This window comes from Lipophrys pholis (assembly GCF_963383615.2).
Source record: "Lipophrys pholis genome assembly, chromosome: 12".
Lineage (NCBI taxonomy): Eukaryota > Metazoa > Chordata > Actinopteri > Blenniiformes > Blenniidae > Lipophrys > Lipophrys pholis.
The window spans coordinates 23,987,995-24,015,448 of NC_137641.1; the positions used below are offsets into that span (position 1 = coordinate 23,987,995).

Genomic DNA, 27,454 nt, shown 5'->3' on the forward strand with positions numbered 1-27,454 from the left:
AAACTGCATTGTTTTTTTTTTTTTTCAGCTTTTGTGCTGACAAAAAAAGAAAAAGAAAAACAAGACCCAATCACAGCTCGTTTAAATTCTGGGCAAGAGTAAGATTGCTGTTATTTGGAAGATCAACTTCAAGAAATCTACAACACATAACATCAAAACATCAGATTTTTCACCTAAAATCCTTCATTTTTGGTGTCAATGTTTCGAGACTGTTGGACTGATATGAGGAAGGCGACATTTGCTCCTCTGGCTGTGCGCCTCCTAAACTAAAACCACTTCCTAAGCCCCTCTACTGCCCATTCACAATCTGTTCGAGCACGGGCTGCCAATGTTTTTCAGCTCAAGACCCAAGACAGAAATTTGGTGACTTCCCAGGACACAAGCATAACATCACAACATGCATGGCAACACAACAAACTTTAAATTCAAAAACTTTCTCGCAACTTCATTAAAACCTCGTTGTTTAGTGGAAATTGTGACGGACGCAATAAACTTGTAGTCCAGTGTCGTAAACACCAGCATGCCTAACTGGAAGGCACGTACAGGTGAACCACCACCAAGGTTATGACTCACAGGGCGGAGGGGGGGGGGGGGGGGGGGGTGGAAAGCTGCATCTGAGCCAAACACTGTATTGTGAAAAAGCAGGCTCTATAATTGCCTTTTAATTTGGATAATAAATTTGCAAACTGTCAAAGAATTCACTCTACCATCTGGCAACCAAGAGAAAACTAACACATTTTGTCCCGACCCATAGTTTGGGAAACGCTGTTAGACCACATGACTTACTTATTTAATCATTCATTCATTCATTATATTGTAAGGTTTTTTTTCTTACCAATTGCCCCTCAGGGATCAATCAAGCAAAACTGCACACTTAACAGGAGCCGATTAAGATTTTAACAGAAAATATAGGATTCGCTGAGTATTTGAATATTTTAACGCAAAAGACAGCAGATAACAAATCTGACTGTTTATAGTAGACATTTTATATGTGGCACAATGGGATTGAGTAATCTTCTGATTGTTACATCCTATTTAGAACAAAACAAAACTTTTTGAGCATAAGTTTCCCTGCTCCTTTTTATTGAAGTGACCACAATGTATGTTCCTGTCAACCGTCGACCTCCTCTCTATACGCCACCGCTGCAGAGAGACCACAGTGGCCTTTAATCTGATCTCGTCACACTCAAGTCAGTCTCTGGCCTTAGCTATTCCTCAACCATACTGTATTGATGGATCATATTGTATTGGTAAATGGTCACACTGGGTCATACCCTGTGGGAAATATATAATGAATAAATAAAAATCACCCCACTGTGCGTGACTATTAAACTAAAGTATTTGGCAGTGAAATTAATGCTCTTAGTTACCGATAAGGAAAAGATATCCATCAGTAATTGCGTTTAGGAACTTTGGCCCCTGGCCGTGCAGAAACACTGTGCCACAAAGTGCTGCTGCATGCAAAATTCCTCCCTCCACTGTTCATGCTTTATTAGACAATAACACATCATAAAAGAGCAGGGAAAATTTAATGGCCCTAATCTTTTTCAGCTAAATACATGATGAGCTGCCTCATTGTCAAAGTAAAAGCAATTGCACTGACATACTGATAGGGTTAGTTTTATTTTTATTTTTTTGTCACATGCTCGTTAAAATTGTTGTGTCAGTTTCTAATGACACCTTAAATTAATTCAGCATTTCATTATTTAAAGAGAGGCTAATTTGAATTTCCTCATGTAACTCAGGGTGATTATATTGCCGCATTAAAGGTCTTACAGCTTATTATGATGGAATTTCAAATATTAAGTGAGAATGGTGAATCTCTGTCACAATACCAGGCCTGGATGAACCTAATTACTTCAAACTACTATGAGATATACAACCTGAGATATGTAGTTTAAGGTTACTTGGGGTTATAAAGCAGTCAATGCACTTTAAGAAATGAAAATCCAGCAAGTCATCCATCATATTTACTTTAACCAATTCACCTGTTACTTAATGCTAATAGCATATAAGCTGTTTGCTGGTAATCAGCAAATGAAAATCCTTGTTGTTTTGTGTTTATTGTATTGATTCTCAAACTGCAGTCTCTGTACCACCAGTGGTAAGTTTGGTCTCTCTTGTGTTGCATGAAGAAAAGTCATGTTTTTTGGAAACCAAATAAATTATTATATATATATATATACACACACACAAAATGATTGTTACTTTTCCTGTATTTGAAGAAGAAGCAGCTGCTGTTCTTAATGTTCTGGCTTGCTGCATTTATGAGAGCTATACAGGTATAACTTGTTAGGATGAGTTTAATTCCGTGTCATAAAACAGTTTTTTTTACTGTGTGGTTGTGCTTTGAAAAATAAATAGTAACAATGATAACAAGAGCAATAATAATCAATAATTGATCCTTGTATTAGCAGTAAAAGTGTCTTCTTTGTGAACAACCCATAGCTAATTGGGTTTAGTTTCTGCTACTCTGGTAGTCAGAGCGGAACTTTTTCTGAAGTGGAACATATTGAATCAAGACTGAGAACCACAGGTTTTTATCATGTCAGGAATATGCCAATGTGTGAATAGGTGTTAAATGTTAATGACTGCTTAAAGAAAATTATATGAGTGTATTTTTTGCAAACTATTTTCAGCGTTCACGACCAGATTGTTAACTGAACTAATTGCGGCGACTAATTGCCACGCCAGGCAATAGCAAAGACCCACCAAATCTTTCAAACAGTCAAAATTGATTGTAACCATAACCTTGACGACTGCCTATGTTTTATAACAATGACCAATTTTGTTCTCCCCATTCATTGTAATAGTGAACGGAACACTGAAGCCAGCATGCGTTCTCCCCAGTTCCACTACCATGAAAATCAGCTCGGCAGTTGACCCATAGGCCCACTCGTTTCCACCACCTGGGGCACCGCTGCTGTGCGAAGCCCTGAAACCTCCTACTGTGAGCACATTTACATTCATATGGCCACATGATGAGAGAAAATCCTCTGCCCTTCTTTTCTTGTGAGTCAAATTTTTATTTGCACATTTACATCCGTCTATCACTGCCACCACATGATTTTCATTTCATACCAGATTGTCTCTTTGTTTACTCAGTGAGGTTTTACCATCTGAACATCATCATGCGTTAAATCAAAGTTTATTGCCGGATAAAAGGGACTCTGGTTAACCAAACAACAATAAGACATGAAAAACAGGAATACTGGACAAGCAGCAGTCACTGCAACCACTCAAATCTTAAATATCAAGGCTATTTTCCTCTTTTGTGATGTGGAATATCTCCTTTTTTATTTAAAGATATGCTTTGTTTTGACCATGAGAATTTAGAATGAAAACATTTTGAGTTCCTTTAGTCCGAAATATGTCTTGTTACGACACGACAGAATGACAGATTGAAAATCTGAATGAAAGGCCAGCAAGCATCTTTCAAAATCTCTGGGCCCCATCTTTCTGTATCATTGCACACTGGTGGAAAGCTCTGTCCAGATGGGGCCGGGTGATGGACTTGTGGTATTTTCGGGGTGGGAGTCATGTGGTGCAGTGAACCAGCTGCACAGCCAGAAATGGACTGGGATTAGGAATCAGATACACTCTCATTCTTCCCCTGAAAAGATGCCGACTCTACACATGGCTGCTCTTTCAGTTAAATGTGGAAGCTGCAGAGAGCAGTCGGAGGCATTTACCACACAAGAAAAGTTTCTCTCAAGAATACACTAATGTTCATGCGCGAGAAGTGCTGACTCACTAGGAACAGGTTTTTTTTTCAGTGCTGTAAATAAGCCACCGAGGGCAGATGAAGTTAAATTAGCTTGGGAGGAGATAATGTGTTTGGTTAATAACTGCTACTCTGGCCCAAAGAGAACTGTTTGACGTCGGAAACAGTTCAATGCCATCACAAGGAGAGCCAAATAATTTGGCGGAGAGGCACAGGAATGGTTTAACAACTGGATGGGGACCATCAACCATTCAGTCCCACACTGGTACTGAGGATGTGACTGCATTTGCTCATAAGTTGGCCTTTAAAGATATACTAATAGGACTCACGGGCACAACTCACAACATTATAGGAAGCATCAGGGTAAGACATGCAAAACGCATATTGTCAGGCATCACAAAGATCTAGTCACAGTGATTGACTTTTATGTTTGGCGGAGCCCTTTGGAATCGTACACACTTATTTGTTAGGGTGAAACAACTATAATGACCAATTATAAAATTTTGCATTGATAGTACCACAATGTACCAGTTTACTCTCCTCTATCGGACGAGTTCGGACAATCGGTGTCACGCCCACATGAGGGTCAGAGTAGGCCACAAAAAGGAAAATGTTGCAGCTTTGAAGGAATAATGGCACCCTGTTCTTCCCAGAGCACCACCAAAGTGGATTTGATGGGAGGGAGTGATTTATACCGAGGTTCATCACCATAAAAGAAAATATTAGATGGCAGAACAAACAAAGGAACACTGCCTGAAGGACACATATCCCGCCATCCCATGCCATGATGAAATATAGACATCCTAAATAAAACCCACAGCCTCATAGACTTAAATACATGAATTGCTTACTCTGGTAAGCAGCCCGCCGTCGTACAAAAAGAGACAACAATGGTCGCCTGCCAGAGGTTTACATCACTTTCATATTGTATTTGACATAATTTATGGAATCAATGCACTTTATATATTTTCAGAATAACAAAAACATCTTGATGGTCAATCCTCACAAAACTGTAGCTGTTGCATTAAATAAACTACACCAGAGGTCATTAAATCAATTCAAGAATGACTAAAAAGGTGTATTGGATGATTGGAGGGATGGATGGATGGATGGAGTCGTCCACATTGCAGTAGTAACTAAATTGAAAAAAATAAACATAATTGGAAAGATCGAACGTAAATTACTAAACTTTACATCATTTTCTGGTAGTTTCTTGCTCCATTGGGAAAATGTTCACGTTACATCTCAATCATATTGTATTACATATGATAAAGCGGTCGTATATTCCAATGTTTAAATAGCAGAGGACTCTTTTCTTTGGGATTTCCGAGCATTATGCTTCCATCAAATTCTCTCAAATGGGAAGTGACATGGTTATCTGACCAAACTTTGTGGAAACTGTCAATTTTTATTCCTAAAAATTCAGCAGTTGTTCAGGTATGAGGACATGCTACAGATGGAGTGTGTTAAAACACTCCAATAAGTCGTTTAATTAATTTTGGTTCCATGAAGGTTCGTTAGCTTTATCCAATTCTGCACCGAACACTGTGGTTTGCACTGAACTTGTCACCCTTGTCACTTTTTTTTTCCCAACCCTCTTTTCATCATTTTTGCCGAGGTGAAGCATGACAACAAAAAACACGATTCCATAGAGTTTTTGTCTCTCTTTTACATGTTTGTTTTGTTTTCTTCTTTTCATTTTCTGCTCGTAGGTAGCTCTTATTTTCAGAGTGGATTAGAGAGGAAGAGGCAGAGAGTGGATCACATTTACCCTTGAATAAGCAGGGTAAAAAGGGGAGGATGTCTGCTTCAGGAAATCACAAGGCAGGACAAGGGGGGCTTGTTTTCTCCATCCTCTTTTTAAACAGCCTTATTCATGCTGCGACTCCTCCTCCATTCTGGCTCTTTCAAGGGGATTCAATCTCCATTCTGGTCCCGTCACTGGCTTTGCCAATCAATTCCTCTCTCCCCAGTGTGGGACCCTAAGTGTCCCTCTTTATTCTATATAGTTCATAAGAATGGGGAGGCTTGTTCCCCTTATTTGTATTCTCAATCCCATTGAGGTGAGAGATCATGGTAGAATGAAGCCTTTTTTTCAGGGAGACAGGTAGACTCGAGGGAATTTGAAGAGATATGCTGTATTTCTACTCAATCTGTGTATTGTTCATACATGACACCTGGTCACGAATATGTAATATTTATTTTCTCCATTCTTTCACACAACAGCTGCATGTATATATAAGTGGATGGAGTTCTGAACTGTTATCAGTGCAGCTGCCTCAGAGTGAATTTATTCCCACTGATACAGGTATAATGTGCGTAGTGAAGCACAACCTTTGACGCAAAGTTATGGATGGCTGGCAGTCTAAAGATGAAATTTTATACTCCTCTGGGTTATTTTAACTTAGTTCATGTTAATATGACCTCAACGGGACCAGAGTTGTTAAGTGAGATTCATGCAGGATTGATGCTGGGGAATGACAGAATGAGGGGACTGTTGTGTCTAAATATGCTGAGCTACTGTCATCTGAATTTGGTCAATTATTATTGCACTGCTCACAGTCATGTCTGGAGAGGCATGGTAATGGTCTGCCACTTGCAATTGCGGGGAAGCAACAGAGGAATGGGAGGGCCGTCCATGACTAACTTCATTTGTACTGGATTCTTCCCACACACCCAATCTCTCGCCTTGGTCCTGTCGTTTCTTTAAAGAGGACTGCAATGGCACCCTGACCTTCAGAAAACATGGCTGAGCAAGCAACACTGTGTTTGATAATTAAATTCTCTGGTTGGTCAGCAACCAATCAGCTCGGCTCTGGGATCAATGGCTGATTTTAAAGAGCAAACTAATTCTCTAATGGTCAAGAGTTATTCCAATTTACCTGGCTGTTGAATTATTGTGTCCAAATCTATTCTGGGAGGGGGAAGGATCAATGCAAACCGGGGAGAGGAGCGGTGGAGGAGAGTCTGTTGCATCCGTCATGTGAAGTGGTGCAAGGAGTGTGCTCTGAGGTTTAATTGATGGCCGTCCAGTTGAATAGCAGCTATGTGGGGGTGGTTTATTAGATGGTTCTAAACAGGGATTGTGTCTGTCATAAAGCACAGTAATTAATAAGCTTTCCGAGCCGGTATGGAGCTAAAGACTGTTGATTGCAAAAGGCCAAGGTTTTCAGGTGTGATTCAGACAAAATAACCCTATTGGCAAACTATAAAGGAATCACACTTAGCATGAAATGAAGATATCCATTTGTTTTATGAGGAACATTCAGGAAGAGATATGAACACTGACATCTGATTTGTGTGTTTTATTTGAGCAGGTTTTTCCCCTTCAATCTGTTGTTTTGATACACAACTCACCTCTCCTTCAACATTGTAAATGAAGCACCAAGCTGATTATCATCAGCATATGTTCATTAAAAGCGAGCAGTAATACAGATTTGCTCACCCTATTCCAGGAGAAGGTGTTTTCACACTGATAGGGAAAACATCACCACCTCAGTGAGCGTCACCGTTCTTCAACGAAGAGAATGAGATGCAAGGTACCAAAGGCTAGCCATTTGTCACCACATCCACCACCGCTGCTGTTGGCCACTGTGGCTGCGTTGCAGATGAAGATTGATCATTTGTCAACTTGCAAATTGGCTTTCAAGTGCTTTCCCTAATTACTCTGTGGTTTTATTGATGGGAAACCACTGACTGCTTTCCTTCGATTTACCTTGCTGGGCGCAGGCTTTGTTTTGAATATGTAGTCTCGCACCTTCCTCAAGAAAAGCTTTAAGGAGACAGGCAAATAAAAATGGGTACAATGCTGCAGCCTTAACAGATTTTGCATGCGCCCTCTTGTTCTAACGTTTCACTGAAAACAATGGTAGATTAAAGGAAAAAAGAAAAATGCCAGAATGAATTTTATCCCCTTAGCCGATCACACTCAAAATGCACCAGGAGAAGCCTCTGACATGAATCGGAGCCTGAATAGGAGATGCTGGGAGGATGTAAATGACACTGTTCGCACTGAAGCTCTTCCATGCTCGTGCATGTAAATGTCAAGTGATGTTATCCACTGTATGGCTTCCTCCAACTAGACCCAAAAAGGTCTAGACCAACGAAAGGGATGAAACAGATTCCTCACAGGGAGTCGCAATGTGTTTATCCTGTAAGAACGCATGCAAATCTTGGTCTACATGTATACAGATACATTTTTCACTCATTTGCAACTTTATGACCCATGCATTCAGAATAAAAGAATGACCATAAAATGCATTTAATGAATCCACAACGAAGCTCATCACATGTACTGTAATTTATTATCATTGCTGCACATTCTCCGTTCTTGTTTCTCTGACTGATCTGCCCTAATCGCCTGTGTCTGTATCATTTTATTCAAATCACACTATCTGTGCCACTTGATAGGGTGTGGAGAAATGTTGCTGCAAGGCCGCCGCAATTGGATCGCAGAGCCGCGTTTTATTTTAGAAAGTCGGATGAGAGGAGGTATCGTCTTATCAAGGTGAGGGCGTGATTTCCTCATCCCATTTCCGTGTGTGGGGTACAAGACTGTGGGAGGAAGAGAAATGTTACTTATTTTCTCATCCTGGATTTTATCAGTGCTCCCAGAAGATGAAGCTCGAACAGGACAATGTGTTTCACTCAAACTCGCGCCTCCCTACATGGACTCCTAACGACCGTCATTTTCTGCCGGCAGATGTGTATATATCAAGTCTGCAAGATGAAAAAAAAAAAGGAAATAAATGTTTCGCCAGCAAATCTCTAAGAGTTAAAACAGCTTCACCTAACCTTTCCACAACAACCATCCACTTTTGCACTTTTTTTTTTTATGTGGAGGCTTTCACTGACAGAAATATATAACAGCTGCTGTCCTCTCAGGAGACCAGTGCACTGGCATTATGTGTAGAGAGGTTTTGTCCAGCTGCAGTGGGTTATTTTTGTTTGCTTTTCCAATCCCCATTAGCTCCCTGCACTCTGAAGCAATGCCATTTCTGAATTTACTGACCTCGTTTTCTCCCCAATTTGATGTTCGCTTTCTATTTCACCCTTTGATGAATTGCTAATCACGAGACTTTGGCAAGTGTCCCCTTTCTGACTAGCCGCCTTGTTCTTTGGAAACGGGAAAAAATGGAGTGTTAAGGCGACGGTCACAGAGCCCATTGTTTCTAATTCGAAGCCATATATTTGTGAAATGGAAGGAAAGCAGAGGAGCAAGCACAGGCTCAGTGTGTTCCATAAATCAGCAAAATCTGCAGAGACACAGACCAGATGGTGAAAAAAAAAAGTTCTCCCATCTCAATTCATTGCAGATTAAGCATTGCGAAGCTAAACTGTTCTGTATTATGTATGCTTTGTGTCAGTGCAGTGCACGATTATCAAAAGAGATGTGTTGTGCAGCGCGCAGCTCAATCTTCAACACAGGAAAAATGAACTCAACCTGCGTCCACTGAATTTTATTATCACATGTCAAGAGAGATACCATATACTGTACAGTTTTTGTACGGACAAACTAAATCAAGAACTGTTCAGCCCAGGTCATATTTTCCACAGGGAAAATGACAATTTCCTTAAAAAGCTGAATATACTTAAATTTGCTTAGAGAATTTACAATAGCATAATTGCAGATTCAAATAAAGCAAGACAATAGGAAAGGTGGAAATGTATTTTTTATTGATTGAGGATATCCTGATATTTCTAATTCCAAGTTGGATGCCAACACCTTTACTTGATTTTCATATATTTCAAACAGAGTTTACTCCATCATATCCTTCGGCTGATGTACATAGAAAAGGGCATAGCTTTGGGGTGATGCTCTGTCATAGACACTCGCTGGATAGCATGCAAGCACACAGTTATACTGGTACACAGATCCACTTGCGCAAAGGCATCCTGAGCAGACATTTTCAGGCCTGATATGACTAAAAGGATTGTGAAATTTCTGCTGAGTGAAGCTTTTCTTTTCTGCACCACATTTTGTCTCCTCTACTGGGAGGTTATCGTTTGCAAAAACATGTCCTTGATATGGGTTATTGCAGCCAACGTGCACCTATTCCCCACGTTAAGTTTGAAAATAGAGTGCTCTTGACCTCTTGCCTTTGAAATTCTTCCACTGTCGCTGTATTCCTCCCTTAAGCTGTCCTCTTTTCATGCCATCGCTCAGAGTTTCGCCACAAGGCTAACTTTTACATTTGCCATCCTCTAAATTTTCCTTGGACTCATTACTTTCCTTCCTGCCAGTTGAAATGCATGTATTTAGACATAAATTCAAGGTATGACTTATTCAAGTGAAACTTCAATGTATGATTGCCATTGTAACAACTTTTCTTTAACTGCTGAATAATTCACAAACCATTTTTTTTTTTTTCTTTTTCAAGACTAACACTTGGAGCCACAGAAGGACGATTTTCGAAGGTCTTCTTCAAATGCTTATGTTTGAAAAAGACGGAATGCCTCTTAACAATTTAAATTTTAATGAGGCGGTTTAGGTATAGGTAATCCTCATTTTCCCAGGGGTACAAAGCACTTACTGTATTTCAAACGTTAATTAAATTATGGCTGTAATGTAGAATTCAAAGATTCCCTGTAGTATTTGGCGAAAAATGACATGGTTGCATAAAAATGCTCAAGACACATCACCCTTCATGTAAAAAAAGGTGAAAAGAATCAGTGTAAGAAATTGTGACGAATGAGCACTGGAACCCATTGTCCTTCCTATTGTGGATATAATTTCAGGCTCCAGAATATTTCAATTAAATGAAAACACTGTCATTAATAACAATAATAAAATATTTTATGCTGCACTTACACACTTGGGTCAAAACTATCTGAATACAGTTGCAGCATATATAAGATATAAGAATGTAACAAAAGTATTTGTTGTACATGTTTAGTATGGTGTTTGTTTCTCTTTTTCAAATCCAGTATCTGGAGCTGCAATTTCATCCACATTTCACTCAGAAGAGGAAGCTTAAAAGGAAATAGCTTCCTCCAACTGCAGCCACCACAGGGACAATATCCTGAATGAAATTCCAGCAGGGGTAACTCTGCTGCTGTACCCGGTCATTATCAGAAACCCAATATGTTCAGTGGATGTGTAAACAAACGATTCATGTGAGGTTTGTACTGGTATTTTTCCCCTAACTCTGCTCACTCATTCCTTCAGGGCATGGCGACAGGAAACACTTGAATTTGTGTACATGCAGAGAACTAAGGATGCATTTTATACACCGTTCAAAGGTTTGGATAGATGTTTTTACTACTAAAAAAATGTTTCAGTGGCATTTACTGAGCCTCCCATCCAGTAGGGGTCAATAACGCATCTGTAAGCAGATCTTACAACTTCTAAACTCATCTGAAGAATAAACAGAAAAGTAAACTCTTGGAGAAGTTGTGTAACAACCACCTTAAAATAAAGATACGGAGTTTGAACGTTGAGGACTCAGTCAAGATTTCCAAAAGATTACATGTAGGGTGAAATGTTATGAGCAGTATTTATTTTTCCATTCAGCTTCACCCTAATGTTGCCTGTTGAGAGGAAGTTTTTTTATGTTAAAAAAACCAATATATTCTAGTTTTATATTCATAAAACCTTTGTACATGAAAAGATTTCCTTGAGGTGATCATATAATTTTCCATCTTGTTCTGTGACATAATTCTGAGTTTGGTAACCAATGAAACACTGCATTGCTTTCGAGTGCCTTGCAAAGCAGTTGTTTTTTAAATAAAATATATCAAAAAACTCTCCTGGCAATTTTACTCTAAAAGGTTATTTTTCCTTGTGTTTTTTTCCTGACAAAGTTAATTTGGGTTTTTGTTTTTTTACAAAATGGTATTTAAATGGCTAGGTGTTGTATTAGTCTGATTTAATTGCTAATCTGTGTATTGTGTAGAGTCCAGAGGTGTTGTTTGTGTTGCCAAAAGTGCGTTATTAGTGCCTCGACAGTATCTTAAGTATTCACAGTGTGGTCATCCCAGATGAAGGACACACGGCTTGATTGAAAAACTGATAAGATCATAGTCATGTTTTGCTGTTTAGGGAAATTAATCTTAGATTAATAAGTAAAAGAACAATCTTTACTCTTGTTCTCAGCGTGTGGCTGAGCTCTGGTTACGTTGTTTTACAGTGTGTGTGTGTGTGTGTGTGTGTGTGTGTGTCAGTGCGGGACAGGGGTAACAAAATTGATTTTGGTAAAGTGGCAAAGAGGCCACAGTAGGCACTAGAAAGCAATGACCTCACAGTTGAAATGGCTAATCAAGAGAGCACTGATTAGTGATTAGCTCCCATGTGGATAAGAGAGAAGGAGTGAGTTTTAGGCTCACTTGATTGGGCGATGGACTGAGAGGAGGCTGTTTCTTGAATTTTGAACTGATAGGGTAATGGAGGGAGGTGGAAATGAAATTATGGCAGCTGAGAGGCGTGGTTTTGAAGGAGTAATGAATGGAGGAGTAGCCTGGAGGTGAAAGAATTAAAAACGAAGAAGCTCTTTTTCTTTTTTAATTCAACTTTTTCTAAGCCACATTACAATGATAAAAGACCGCGATGATGAACCATTTGAACAAAAGAACATTGGAACTGAGAATCAAAGTCAAGGCTCATTTCGTGGAATCTCCTCTAAACTCAGTGATACATTGACAGAATACAAACGCTCAGGCTACACCATATTTCTCCTTTAAATGTTATCCGTTTTCAAAAGTCCTTCAGCCTACAATGCAACCAATCCACCCAAAGGCTATTACTACCATTGCACTTTTTTCCTTTGTGCTTCACCCCTGTGACTTTAATGCGCCGCGTTGCCTCTGCTCTGCCCTACATTGGTGTCTTGTCAGTGTGCTGAGTCCACAAAAGCATCAGTGAGGATACTGCTCAGGCTGGCTTCACCTGGACTGGCCTCTCCATCATTAAAACAAACAACAATTGCTCCATCAGCAAAGCAACTCTGGGGCCTTTGGTGAAGTTATGTGAACGTGTGTCGTTTGACATTGTGCATTTGCTTTTGTTTGGACCTCAATGAACTGAGGAGGAAAACAACATGAATGAACAAGATCAATAAAGTACAATGAAAATGTACAATATTTTTGTACTATACTAAACATATTCTCATAAAAAGCACATCTGATGTGACCAATGGTGGAAATGGACAAACTAGAGAAAGTACTGTTTTCATCAGACTATTTTGGAATGGTTTAAAGAAAATGGGTCTCGATTCTCCAGATCTAAGTCTTATTGAACATGTAGAGAAAAAAGAAAATCCAACCTCAATTCCTCCAAGACCTAAAGAATCTGCAGCTAATGCTTTAGTGTTTGATGCCACAGTACATATACTGAGGTTTTGTAGAGGCCATGGCTCGATCTTAAAGAACTGTATTTGACCAAAACAATATTAGGGTGGAGTTTTTAATTTTGTGGCCAACTGCTGAAATGTGTGCATGAATAGAAAAAAGGCCTACAACATTTCCAAGCTGTAGTGTGCCAGAAGAATTTAGGTGATCTAGAGTATGAAAGAGGGAAAATTCCTTTTCCATACTGCTTTACTCACTGCAGGGTTACAGGGAGCTGGAGGTGATCCCAACTGAATATGTGTGACGGCAGATTACACACCCTGGAAAGGTCAACAGTCCGTCACTGAGAATACACAGAGACAGACAATCCCACACACAGGTAAAAGCAATTCTAAAGTCAGCAATTCATGTCAAACCCACCCAGAGAAAACCTATGCATGCAGAGAAGAACTCAGAATGTTATCACTACTTCTGTCCTATTTGATCTTTATGACTCTTCCTCATGAGCCAATCTGATCTGTGCATTCTTTCTCAGGTTTTACCTTAATCTGTCATTCTGCCAATCACTGATCACACACAACCCCTCTTCTGTTCTCTCACCACCTCATCAATCGGGTCTCCCACACAGCGAGTTCTTTTATTTGAGACCATTTTCCACTCTGCTCCTCTCCAACCCGGATCCAGTCACCGGCGGGGGGTCCTAGCTGCTCACATGTTCAATTGGGTCATCTCGATAATCCTGCGTCTCATCACCAAAGTCAGATCGCTAAATTCTTCCCTGCTCCATTCATTAAATGTTATCTCTCCTCCTCAGCTGAGCTCGGCCTATTTGAATTTATTTGATGCCTGAACCCAACCAAACTTCAAGTGTCACAATTTGATCACTGTTGCACATGATGATACAAATTCAATACATCAATCAGTCACATTCTCCAAAATGTGCTAAGAAAAATACTTGGATGTGTCATTTTGGGGAACAGCCTCATTCAGTGGTTTTAGTTTGACGACGTGTTGTAAACGATTTAGGTTCACCATCACAATGACGCCAAATACTCGCATCACTGTGGCATTACATTCATAATTCAGCTGTTGAGAGCGTTAACATAAAGGAGCATGTTCACAATAAATCACTATTTAAAGTGGCTGATTAAATCATGTATGAGATGCTTCTGTATTTACAGTGCACACCGAGCGTCTTCTCCCAGTCAGCGCCAGCGTCAGCAGTTTCATTCAAACGCAAATCTGACTGAAACACAAATCATTTCCCCGTCTGGCTCGGGCATGCTTGTCGGATTTTGTAGGGGTTTTGTGCAAAAATTGCATTTCAGCGTAACAAATAGGCCCACTGTGCACTGTTCTGTGATTCTGTGATTATTCATAGTTGAAACACTTACACTATCATATGTCTGTTCTCTCTGTCTCCAGAAAAGAAACTTTTTTTTTTCTTTCCCCAATACCAATCAAGAAAAGTCTTGGCACTTAGTGATTTCATGTTACTCCAAAATTGGGAGAGGACTGTTAATGGAGTGCGGTGCCAGATTGGCACAGTGCTGGCGACACTGCACTCAATTGAGAAAACTAATTATTCATGTTAAGAGACCCAATCAATGTGTATTTTCCAATGCCTCTGCAATTTGACGAAAAGCAGCAGGCATATCACCCCCTGGAGTATTTCAGAAATAATCAAATTTGGAAGATTTTAATGTATCGTTTCCTGCTTATGCCTTGGCTCGGTGGAAGTATCCAACTTTTGAATAACAAATATGAACGAATGAACTGTATCTGCTTGTCTTTTGGGTCTGAATTTAAAATCAGACTTTGCTGTATTGATGCGTTTGGACCGTTTTCGCTGCCTGATGCAGACTTGAAGTCAAATCAAAAGCCGTTTCTCCCATCACCTGATTTATGCTGTCTAATACCCACTCATTCCAAAGCAAAGAATAATTACTACCGACATTGTCTTGACTCAGTGCAACGCAAGCCCAGAGGGAACGGAATAAAGACCTGTTCTGTTTTACAGCTGGATTTCACATTATTACACTTGTTTTAGTTCAACTCAAAAATCTAATTATTCATTCGTCCTTTGGCAAGTCTTTTTTTTTTTCTTCACATACCAGAAAAGAGAAAAAAAAAAAAAAGGGTTTCTAAGTTTCCCCCTGTTAACCCCGGTTCTGCACTAAACCTCTGGAGTTTTGAAAAACAGTTCCATAATTGTCCTCAGCACTTCAGTCTCCATTTCCTGTCAAGCCCCACCTCGTGTATCCCCCCACACCCCCCATTTCCGTCACCCCAATTCCCTTAAAAGAGGATCAGGAGAGAGGCCCCCTCCAATTTTTCTCCTGCTCTAATAGGCACTTCCTGGTGTTACATGATCACTGGGTGTCAAGATTAAAGAATGGCTACTGCTTCCCAGGGCAGACATAGATGGGAGACAGAGAAAATAGCACTCCATAATTACTGATAAATCGAGCACACTGCCTCCTCTCCTTCCACTTCCTCCCTGTCCACCTGGCCCTGGTGTCAATGTGAAGGGCTGAGCAAGTTAAACTGAGAGAAAAAAAAAAAAGAAAAAAGTTGACCACGCCAGCCACTTTTTTTGCACTGCTGATATTGCAGTTAAGTTCTGGCAATTCAAGGCCAATTGACTGACTTGGAGCTTTTATTCACCCTCCAATCGTCTCCTCTTTGAAGTGGGACTCGCAGTACTAGACTCACATAAAACAGCTGAAGCCGGAGCACATGGCACCAGCCGAACTATACTATACCTCACTCTCTCCCAGGCACAGGTACCCTGGTATACAGCACAACATTCAATCTCTTGCGGGGTAATGGCCAACAGCGGATGATGAATGCACAGCAGAGAGAGTGAGAGTGGCCCCCACTTCTGAACACTACACATGTGCAATGTAAGGGACAGCAGCTGGCACCGGAGGTAAATGATGGCCAGCTGGCCAGGTCTCCTTCCTCCACCATGCAATCACGAGAGGTTGCCAAGTGGCCATTGTTTATTAGCAATCCCCGAAGCATTGGTGGAAACCAATGTGGACTGAGACCAGCGGTGCATGAAAATCTCTTCAGCCCTGAAATCGTTTTGGTGCAATCCTGTTTGATGGAAGAATTTAAATTTTTAGTCGAGTCAAAGACCCAGGTGGGAATGGGACCTCTGGGCTTTACTAACACACACAGTGTTCCTATGAAACAATGGATTGGTATGTATTTATGCCAGACAGTGCCTCGGTGGATATTGTGTGCAAAATTGTGCTGAGGAAATGTCGCTTACGTATAGAGGAGTCATGACAATTCAGCTATTCAACCCATAACATACTCATTGCTTTCATTTCCAAAAGGGCAAAGGGGATGTAGTTGCATTGCTTGCTCAATTAGTGGGACTTTATTTGTCGTCCATGCAAAATGTGCAACCACTCGACTTGACAGTTTTTAGAACAAAATAAATGTGTTGAGTTTAAAATGTCCTATGTGACTCAACTCACAACAACAAACATAACAACTTCTCACTAATATATGGTGTATTTTTGTCTTTGGTCAGGAAGCTAAATAAATGGATGACACCTCTATTTTTGATCCCACCTACATGAGAAACACAATCATTGCTGACAACATGAATCACTGCACCAGAGCAATCCAAGCTACTAATGCACAGCATATATTAAGCAGTTAACCCTAATCTATGGTGATTTGTAAGTCAGAAAACAACGTTTCGATAAAATTTATTGAAGCAGCAGGTAATATGTTAACTTTGATTTTACATTTCTTTTTGGTCCTTTTGATTTTTTTTGAAAAGCAACTTCTTTGCTGTGAGTGTGCGCAAAAAGTGCATAAGTATTTTAAAGGATGACTCTCGTTCTTGCACTGACCCTCTTCATTGCTATTGATTTTGTGCCATGTGGGGAAAAAAACTGAGTAATGAATCTTGGGAGTATATGACAGTGAAAAGAGCAGCAGCCCTCACTGAGCATAAACCTGTGACATTTGCGTTAAGAACAGTTCTAGTCAGAAAGAAATCCAGAAAGTACTCAGGCTGGTGGTTTAAATTAGGGACTACTGAGATGCTAATTAATTTCAATCAGCATCTGCATTGGTCTCGAAAGCTTTTCTTTCTGTTCTGATAGATGGAACGTTTGATCCTCTTTTCCAGAAACCACAGTGACATATAACCTCACCCTTTTCCCTGCAAACCATGAGTACTGTAGGATTGTTCTTCAGCATTTGGGATTATAACAAAGACTTAATAACAGCTGGTACCCTTTGTGAGTGGAAATAATATTTCTGGCCCAAATGCCTTAAAATAAAAATGAACATTTTCACAGAAAAGGCTTTTTTTTTTCTCCAACAACTCCAGACTGAGCAGCCATCTGAGCAGCCATCCTTTTTTATTAGAAAATGAATGGGACTGAAACATTTATGTGTTTTATAATACAGTCATCAGTGTCAGTATAGATCATCAACAGATCATTTTTCAACAGATTCCTGGAGACACTGTCATGGCTAAAAAATACAGCTCTATCTGTTTCACTCTTCCTCTGTTAACATTCTTGCTTCAGCTTCAGACACCACATGTGGGATTTGGCAGGGTTCAGTTATAGTTCATACTTTTATGATATGTTTAATCCCAATTCACTCAATCAAATCAGAGAGAAGTAGTTTAAAAAAAATATACGCTTCTTGTACAAAATACATAAATTAAGAGGTATCTTTCCCTCTTTTGGAAAGTGAGCAGTCAAGAAGCAGTCAGGAAACCAAGTGAAGGAGGGGGCTTTTACATGTAATGCAGACCATTAGTGGGAGTCAAGCATGGGACACAAGTCATCTACAGAGGACGTCTCATCTCATCTCCAGATTTGTAGCTTATTAGAAACATTCTGGGGTGACTGTGAAAGTGACTCTTTAGAGTGCAACTTTGAGGGAAGTTGAAGCTGAATCACATACCGATGCCTTGCAGCTAATCCTCTATATATTCCAAAAAATTTGCTTTAAACTAGAAAGCCAAAACTTGTTGCTTTGGAATGCATGCATTTTGATGCAGTGTTTATATTGTGCCGATGCACACCCTTCGGTTCAGTTCAAATATAAATATAAATGAAGAATTCATAAAACATTTACTAAAACATAAAGAGTATTTAAAAGCAACGCATTAAATGCACCATGCAGAGGCCTTGGAAATGATATATTTTATTTATTAGCGTTTAATCATATTCATCATCCTGGGGCAAATCTAGTTTATATTCAATAACGCCGGGAACAATATTATAGCCTTTAGGTGTGAATTTGCTTTTAAAATACAAGTACCCATACCAAATAATTAAATTAAATAAATCCAACTACAGTCAAGAATCCATGTAAACTGAGAGGACAGGTCATTATAAATGTATTGTCATTTATACTTTGAATAATTTGAACATATTGATGGCATGACTGATGAGAGCACTTCAGCTGTTTCAAATTCAAGAGGTTCAGTGGAAGATGCAATGTTCCTCAATCTACCTTAGCAAAACACCCTGAGGGCAATGTCCAATGATCACAAATACGCATAAATCTCAAGTCAGTCAATGTTTCTGAAGCCACGTGTGACAGAATGCAGATGTGGGACTGATATTACTGCACGTAAAAGGCCTACGGTCGGAGTTCTAATTAATATACACGTCTGATGTCTGCGGCAGATTTTTTTTCAACCTCAGCCATTTGAAAGATGCTCCGTGTGCAAGAGACACACAGACGCGAACACAGGCAGAGGCAAGGTCAGGTACATAAAAAAATCTATAGGTTGGTACTTCTGTGAAAGTGCTGCATCAGGTCATTTCATGTGCTACTTCTAGAGTCAGTAGCACGACGCCTTTTACAGCAGCAGAGTAGTTGAGGAGGACTGTGATAATCATCTGTGCATTTTAAAGGAAACACAATGCTGCCATGGTTTACGGCCCTTTTTTTCACACTGCAGGGAAAGTGTTTCTTCCCTGATCATCCACCACACACATTGGGCTGGTGATTGTCGCTAGTTTAGTCTCACAATATCCTCACTTCTAAAGAAAAAAGATAGTGCATGGCTCGGGATTAAAGGGTGTTTAAAATAGAAAAATGTGTGTTTATAATGTGCATGTTTAGAAGTATTAAGTAGTAAGGAGTATTTTATTCCTTTCAGTGTGGTGGCACAATCACACATTGCACATATTTGTTGGGGTTCAGTGGGCCAACGAAAACAACAAAAAATGTTGTCAGTTCACATCCCCTGGAATGACACACAGTTGCATTTTTCTGATCTGAGGCTCCAAACAGCGGGGTAACGTCATGTGTTTGTGCCTTCAAAAACCGTTACAAATCGCTGCTGAACAATGAGAGAGCATTTCAGCTGCTCCCTTCTGGAGTGGCCACAGCAAATCATGTGATCTGCATGTTTGACGGCAGGGATTGAGAAAAAAAATGATAATGCTGTGTAGGTTTAAATGACTGGGTAAGCCTAAAAATAATACTTTCTTAAGATTAGAGAAGCTTTATTGTCGCGGTTATTCTACTAAAACCCAAGGACGGGGTTTTGGAGTGACTGATTATGCTCTAAGATGCTTAAAAACACAAAGCACAATCTTTTGTGTCCTGCGTTGACCCATGCGTTCACCCTGAAATACCTACTATACAGTTTATTTCCCTATAAATGATAAACATCACCATAGTTATTATTGCTTTACTGCACCATGTGCTTGGAGTGAAGTAGATAAGATTTAAACAAAGACCTAAAAGGGTTATTTTTGATGTAGTAATTGCAATTTAAAAAAATAATAAAAATGGAACAGACAAAACTGAATGAATGAGAATGAACGATAATCCATATCACTGGCCAGCTCTCAACTTTGTAAAATTCACTTCATTAAGTTGACTCCATCCACTTTGTACAATGCTTTGGCTGTTAATATTAATATAATTGTTCATATATATTCCTTCTCAGCGAGAGGTTTGACACCTTTCTGTGTGGGACTTGCATGTTCCTTACTGTGACTGCATGAATTTAGTTCAGGTACTCATGACTGGGTTAGTTTTAACTAAATGTTTTCTACTATCTTCTGAAGATTTGAGAACAGGAAGTAAATGTTGGTTTCAAACGGAACAACAGTGATCTGTTACCTAATGTCCTTTTGACCCATTTATCAGCCTCAACTCCTCTCAAGAAGGTTGTCTCTTTAACTGCAAACACATGCCGTTTTGAAGTATCATATGTATGATTTCAAGGACTTTACACGGAATGCAATGGAGATAGTAAATTATATTTGCTATAGCATCAATTCAAACGCATGTGAATCCAAATGCATTTTTACTTTTAGCTGAAGCTACATATTCACAATTGTCAAGGAAATTCTGTTTGAGAGAAATGTGTATATTCACACAATGTGTGGCAGCGGCATGTAATCAGTTTTTTCAGCGTACATACTCATTTCACAGTTAGATTACAGGTGAAGCTTCAAATTCTAACTAATGAACAAAACAACTCTGCACATGCGGATCCAATCATACCATGCAAAAAGATTAAATATGAAAGCTGAACGGGAGGAATTATTTTGTTGATTTATTGTTGCATAGCTGGATGAGAGATTTGCCTTCACCACACAGTACTTTTTCCACTGTGATTTGAATATTCTAATATGATCAGTCATTCGCTGCACTGTAGGTTGCTGCCGCCCTGAGCTGAAATATAGGTCACTGATGCTGAGAGCCACTGGCATCCGCCAACAGTGCATTGAATCACCAGCATTACATCCACCACGGGTCAGGCTCCGACTCGAGGTTCTCCCCAAAATGACTTCTCCATTGTTTGCCTTAAAAAAAAATTAAATAAAAAAAAAAACTAGGACATGCTGAATGTTATAAAAAAAAATAGGAGGTACCATCTCCATCCAGGCTTCATATTGAAAAATCTCAGCTTTTCTGAAATGCTTGAGCAAATGTTTCTCTCTCTTTAGTGAATAATTGCCTAAAATGTTCCAGCAGTGAGTGCTTGTTAGCCAGTACAATGAAAGCAAGAACCGATTAAAACCTTCTGTGTCAGAGTCCCAATTAAAGTTTTCTGAAAGATCATATCTTTCCATGATTGTTCACATTTTAAAATATGGCTTACTTTACACTGACAGATGAATGACTCATCGGGAGAAGGAAAAAAAAAAATGTCATGTTTGTGTGAAAGAATTAGAATTACAAATTCATGAGTCAACTGCATGACGCTGCCTGTGAGTTATAGCGATAAAGATCTCAGGGTTTTTTGGGGTTTCTTTGAGTGATGTTAAACTTTCATGATTACTTTTCATAGAACAAAACATTTCATGGAGGTGTTGGGCCATGCGGCTTCTATGTACTTGAAAATCTTTTTTTTTTTTTTAATCAAGTAATTTAATTGCCAATCATATCTGATTTATTTGATTGTTTCCGAGTCTGTCTTTTAAGCTGTGCTGAAGTCCCACAAAATCTTATCAACTTTAAACTAACTGCTTCAAAAGATTCCATCTTAAGGTGGTGAAACCCATAATATTGCAATGGTGTTCCAAACCATCCAGGCAATTTATGAAACCAAACAAAAAAAAAAAAAAAACTTACATTAAAAGTATACAAGTTGTTTTTGTATAATCTTGTCATAATAACATATAAGTGCTTAGTTTAATTTTTACCGTGTTTGCTCCCGATGACACCTAAGTAATTATGAGCTTTTATTAGAACGTATTCCAATGCCCTGCACTGTGGTCTCCCTCCACATTTGAAAGAAATATATAGTTTTATTTATTAATCTATTTATTTATTCATTCATTTTGTTTTACTCTTTACTGTGTTTACGAGTTAGCTGGAAAGTATTTCTGAGTTTAAGTGCTGAACAGGTATAATGGGTGTCTCACTGTTTTTTCACCCTGAACGCCGTCCCCTCATCTAGAAACAGCATTACTGAGAGCACAACGACTGAATGCAAACGGTAAAGTGGAAGGTTTGCCATGTGGAGCTCAAGCGAGTAGAGATGAATGATAATTCTCCACAGGTTCAATACCACTACCACGCCTTTAACATTGTAATGAACTATGGTGAATAAAATTCAGTTATATAGAGCATTTCTACCGCCTCTGCAGTCTCAGTTCACAATATATGATCAGTTTTGGTCATCCATTCATACACACTAAAGAACTTGGCCAATTCTGCAGAGAAACAAACAAGGATGAGAATCAAACTGTCAATATTATGAAGAAAACAGTGCCCAATTTATGAGAGCTTTAAGCTGTGGAGCTTTTGTAAGGGGTAGGTACTGAGTAACAGCGATTAAAGTAGTTTGATTAAAACATGTCAAAAAGTTTCTGCATGGGGTTTTGTTCATTCTCCCTGTGCCTGCTTTGGTATTGTTAATGTGATCTTACTTCCTCTCACAGTCCTAACACATGTTTGTTAAGATAAGTGGAAGTGGGTGGTGGACTATTTCTTTGCGCTGTCCAGATTTTAAAGCCGTTTTTCTCCTGTGTTAGTTAGAAAAGGTTATGCTAAGGTCAAGCCCTATCTGAAGCTCGTTTTTGTGCTGTACTATGGCTACCTGTAAATTCAACAAAAAGAGTCAAGATAGGAAGAGAAACTCCACGATGAAATAGCCAATTAGCAGATATAGCCGCACCTTCCCGCCATACAAATCAGGACCTGCAGATATGATACTACGGAGAAGGATTGCATTTTGTTTAAAATACCTCAGACACAATGTCCAGACGAGAGCAGATCAAATTACACTCCTGGAGGAAACACAGGAGGCTACAGTGCAGCAAATTAAGTTACAGGTTCAATGTATAATCGCCAGCCAGTGCAGGCCTCTGCAAATCAAAACATCTCGCTTCCCTCTGTAACATGGGGCAAAAGAATTCCAATAGATGTAAAACTAGAGCTGTCACCAAGCCAGCAAAGACCAACGAGGTGTCAGGCAAGATAAATTATTGTAGTTATTACTGTGTTGTCTGAGTTATCATGTTTTAGGGAGTAATAACTGAGTTTGCTGGCAGTGCTTAATGACACATGGGTCTGGGTTATGCAGGCTCAATTTAGCCTGCCGTTTCTGTCCCATTTCTCCTACCTGGCAACAACAAAGTGTTAAGATAAAAAGTTTTCAGGAGGTGTGCGAAGTTGTCAACCAGGTTTTTTTTTTTTTTAAGGCACTTTTTCACATTTGAAGGATCTCGTCCCCAAATGAACTGTATAACAAAAGTTTTCTTTCCTGTGATTTAACTCAGAAACATTTAGTCACCACTGCAAATATTGTACTTTATATGCTGACGCTGCCATCCATTCTAGTTTTGGTAAGGGGTTGATCTCATGGGGTGATGTTTGTTTTCGGACCAGGCTCTACACCTAAAATATCAAATAAAATGTTTCCAAATTAAAATTTCTCCACAAAACATATTTTCAGCTCCTGCAAACCTGCTTAATATTTAATGATTTTTTAATTTTTGTTTTTACATAACACCACCTTCAGTTTCATCAGCAGTCGGGAAAAGCAAACCACAACAGGGTTTACTTTTAGGGCCTGAAGGTGCATGTATTTGTCTAATAAATATTAAATTTCTGTTTGCTTGTTAACTTTTGATGTGCAATCTTATTCTTCATCGTATCATAAAATGGTGCCTGTGTTGCCTGCGCTGTGTTCGCCTGCTGTGAGTGAAGAAAGGATGAGATAGAAGGGGAGCACAGACAGGTCACAGTGCTTAGTTGAAGAATTGTCTGTAGTGAATGCTCGAGTAGTTTATAAAAATAAAATTGTCATTGGGGTGGTGATGTGCGAGCGTATTTTCAGCTTCTCTTGAAGCTTCACAGAGACTAGGTGAGGCTTACTGAAATAACCAGATATTTCAAGACTGATTTTCAATTAAGTTTGTGGGTGGGTTATTTTTTTTTCACTTTACTTTATGTTCAGAGATTCACATGTCACCTCATGTAAATGTTCAAAATAAAGGTTTTCTCTAAAAGACATTGTAAAAAAATATAATAACATCAAATAATTTCCAAGGATGAATTTCATTACTTCATTACTATGACAAACTGGTTGATTGCTTGCAATGATTCTGGGCCTTGCACTGCTCTTTAAAAAAAACACACTCTCCATACATATTCAACTTCATGGGGCCTTGCGGGACTGATAGCTGCAGCACAAAGGTCAGACAGCCTCCAGCGGAGGTCAACCGATCGGCCGCCTTTCCAAAACTATTGTAAGCTCGCCAGTATTTCTCTGAGATTTGTCACATGTCATTATGTGACCCTGTTGTTTGTTCGTCATAAAAACTGATTTTTTTTATTTATTTTTTTTCCCAAAACCTCTTGGGAGGCAGCCTTCTGGCCACTACAGCTGTAGCCACCTCCCACATAAAAACAATGCAGTGCCAACAGAAAAAGAGAAATGGAGAAGAAGAGAAGAAGATGACTGGTGGGCTCTGCCACCACAAAGATAGTAGTGCTCTCTGTCCACCACAAAGGCAGTTTGTAAATAATTTAGTTTTCTATACACAAGGGCGATAAAGAAGTGCTCTCTGCATAGTGTGAATGCCTGAATTATCTCAGCGGTTCCTTCTAATTACACTTACGGGTGTTTATTTCCTTGTCTTTTGAGAATCACAGCTCTGCAGACAATCCGTCAGTGAGTTGGACTGCCAAGGTCTGAAGAGAGGACCTCAGCTGCTGAATGTTCTCTTTTCAGTCCTTGAAAGCATCAACAACATTGGGTCATCTAAAGCCACGACACAAATATAGCTTTAAGCCACTGCTGGCATTTTCATTTTGGCAATGCGATTTAGAATGCTTTCCCTCTGAAAATGATTACATGTTGCCCACATTTTGCCATTGAAAAGGCCACCAGATTGAATGAAGCATCCTGAATAAGGCTTTTCTTCTACAATTTCCGCTGCCAGTGCAATTTTCTGCACTGCACATGTGAAGAACGAGAAGAACAATACCACCGATTGAATTGACTTTCTGGTAATGCGATGTTAATTTCAAACATTAGGGCTTAATTTAAACTTTGAATTCAGGATGCAGGATCATTTGCAGTAGTGTACCACACAGACTATTTTCAGCTCCCTGTTTAACAGCTAGAATATTCAGTCTTTTGGCAAGATTGAGATCTTGCTGGGTTAATTACATTTATGACCAATTCCATATCATTTCAAATGGAGCTGATGCTTTGTGTCTTCAGTTTGCTAATTGCGACTGTTTGAAGTTTTTCTTCTTCTTTTCTGCGTACATTGAACACTGCTAAATAAATGGCGCAGTGAAGGCTTCTAGAAGAAGAGACAATGATGAACAAAACAAGAATTGCAGTGGCAGTCATGGAATTGCAGATAAATGGTTCCAGACCAATTTCAAACAGAAGCTGCTCCTCTAATTTCATAGAGTTGGTATCAGTATCATACACAGTTATCTTCCCTTTAGCCACATAATGACACCAAGTGTAAAAGAGCATGAGCTCCCCTCACAGTTAGTCCGTGGAACAGCAATCAAAGCAACTTGAGGGAACACGGAACGGCAACTTTGCCTCACTGGTGACACACGCACACATACTTGCAGACCACAGACACACACGCATACACGCGCGCAACACAACAAGCATGTTCGTGCTTGCCTTCATGTGCGCGCACTGTCATGAGCTCAGAGCCACAGGACAGGTGAAGACGCACATGAACAAGATCGACATCATCCTGGGTTAAAATGCATCCATAAAATTGTATGTAAAATCATCGTAATAACAGTAATAATAATAAACAATAGCAGGAAGCATGACCGACCCTGATATATCTCACTTTAAGTTAATGGCTGAGGCAGCTTCCGGAGCGCACTGCTCAAACATTATGAGAAAAAGCCACAGCTGAAGTGCAAGCGGATTTAGCCTGAATACAAATATTGGTGCCGACAGCACGGTGATCCGCAGGCCTGCTAATACACCTTCGCTCTGAACGTTGCCCCTGCTAATGCCGATCACTGAGAGCCGCGGCGGGTCTGCGTAATATGCCAACCCCAAATAGTGAGATCATTGTTTCTCTCTCAATGTTTCATGCTCGTTTATGTCCGCACTTCTGCAGCATCACCCCGGCAAGATGCTGTATCACAACATGCGGGGGGGAGAAATGCAGTCGAGCGCTCATAATTGTGAGAATAACTCATTTGTGTAATGTTTGGAGAGGTGCGTTTATAAGACTGTAAGACTCGTGGTATTAAATTTTATAGCTCCGTCGACATTCAACCAGGCGGAGCTTGTAAGGACTTGTACTGTGTGATTATTTAAAGGTAGCATTACCGTGAGAAAGATTTTTTTTTTAAATGCCTCAATCCCAAGGAAAAAAAAAAAAAAAAAGAGACACCACCGGCCACCCCAGTAACATGCTGACCACGCAACATCGCCATAATTGTGCCACAACATAGCCCTGCCTACCAGACCAGTACCTCGTGGTCAGTGTTAGACTAGAAAATATATATATTTATATACAATACCTGTATTTCATGTGAGAGGTCCAAGACCGTCCAGCCGTACTTACCTAAAACTGACTCTCCCCTCTTCGCTGTATCTGTGGTCCAAGATTTGTTAGTTCTCTGGCCAACAACTTCTGCTGGAGCATATGTATCCAGTGCTCATGCTGGTGGCTCAGTCGGTGATGTTGGATTGCGGATGATCTGGCAATCCTTTTCATGCTCAAGGGGAAAAAATCCTCCGTTTCTGCGTGTTCTCGGGCATTGGCGCGCAGAGGAATAAAGTAACCAAGTCCGTCAGGAGGGAGAGGAGAAAAGAGAGGAGCTCTAGGAGGGAGATTTATGTCGACGTGTTTGAAACTGTTCCGCTCGCTTTTTTCGCACCGTAGGAGCCGTTTGCGGGCGGAGAGGTGTGGGGTGGATATCTAGGAAGGGAGGCTGGGATGCACAGACTGAGGGCGAGAAAGGGGAGGTACAAAGAATACAGTCGCGTATTGTAGAGGACGGTCATGGCAGACAGTAAGGGGTGGGTCTGGACTGTATCAGGCGGATGGCGAGGGAACCGAGGGTGGATGAGGATAAGAGAGGCAGTGTCGTGACTTTTCTCTGCTCATAGGTAAATACTCCCCGCGAGGAGCCCATTGGATGACCGCCGGAGAGAGCTGCGGCCATTACTAATTAAGGTGCTTAAACTGCAGGGGACACGTGAACCCAGGAACAGATAAGCTGTGCCGATTGATGGACGTGACAGATGTTCAGAAAATTGAAAGTGAGAAGGCGTCGAGTTGTGCAAAAGACGCCACACTGTGCCACGTGTAGGCTGTGTACTTTACATAAAACACAACGTGACCGTGTGTCTGTTTTTAAGTGAACTTCAAATGTGAAACTCAAATGAAAATCCAGCTTAGTTCAGTGTTTGAGGATTCTTCTGGAAGTGCAGCTTCACCCAAGATCAGGGACTTTTTGTGGTGCTGAAACAAC

The 27,454-nt window shown here is 40.0% G+C and overlaps 1 protein-coding gene across 1 annotated transcript in view; it reads right to left on the reverse strand.

Annotated features, from left to right (window-relative positions):
- The window catches only part of brinp1 (bone morphogenetic protein/retinoic acid inducible neural-specific 1), a 126,402-nt gene extending 99,460 nt beyond the window's left edge, over window positions 1-26,942 (reverse strand). The window contains exon 1 of the mRNA XM_080477685.1: window positions 26,542-26,942. The gene's annotated coding sequence lies outside the window, so the exon portion shown is untranslated. The remainder of the gene's footprint in view (window positions 1-26,541) is intronic.
- Window positions 26,943-27,454: the final 512 nt, after the last annotated feature.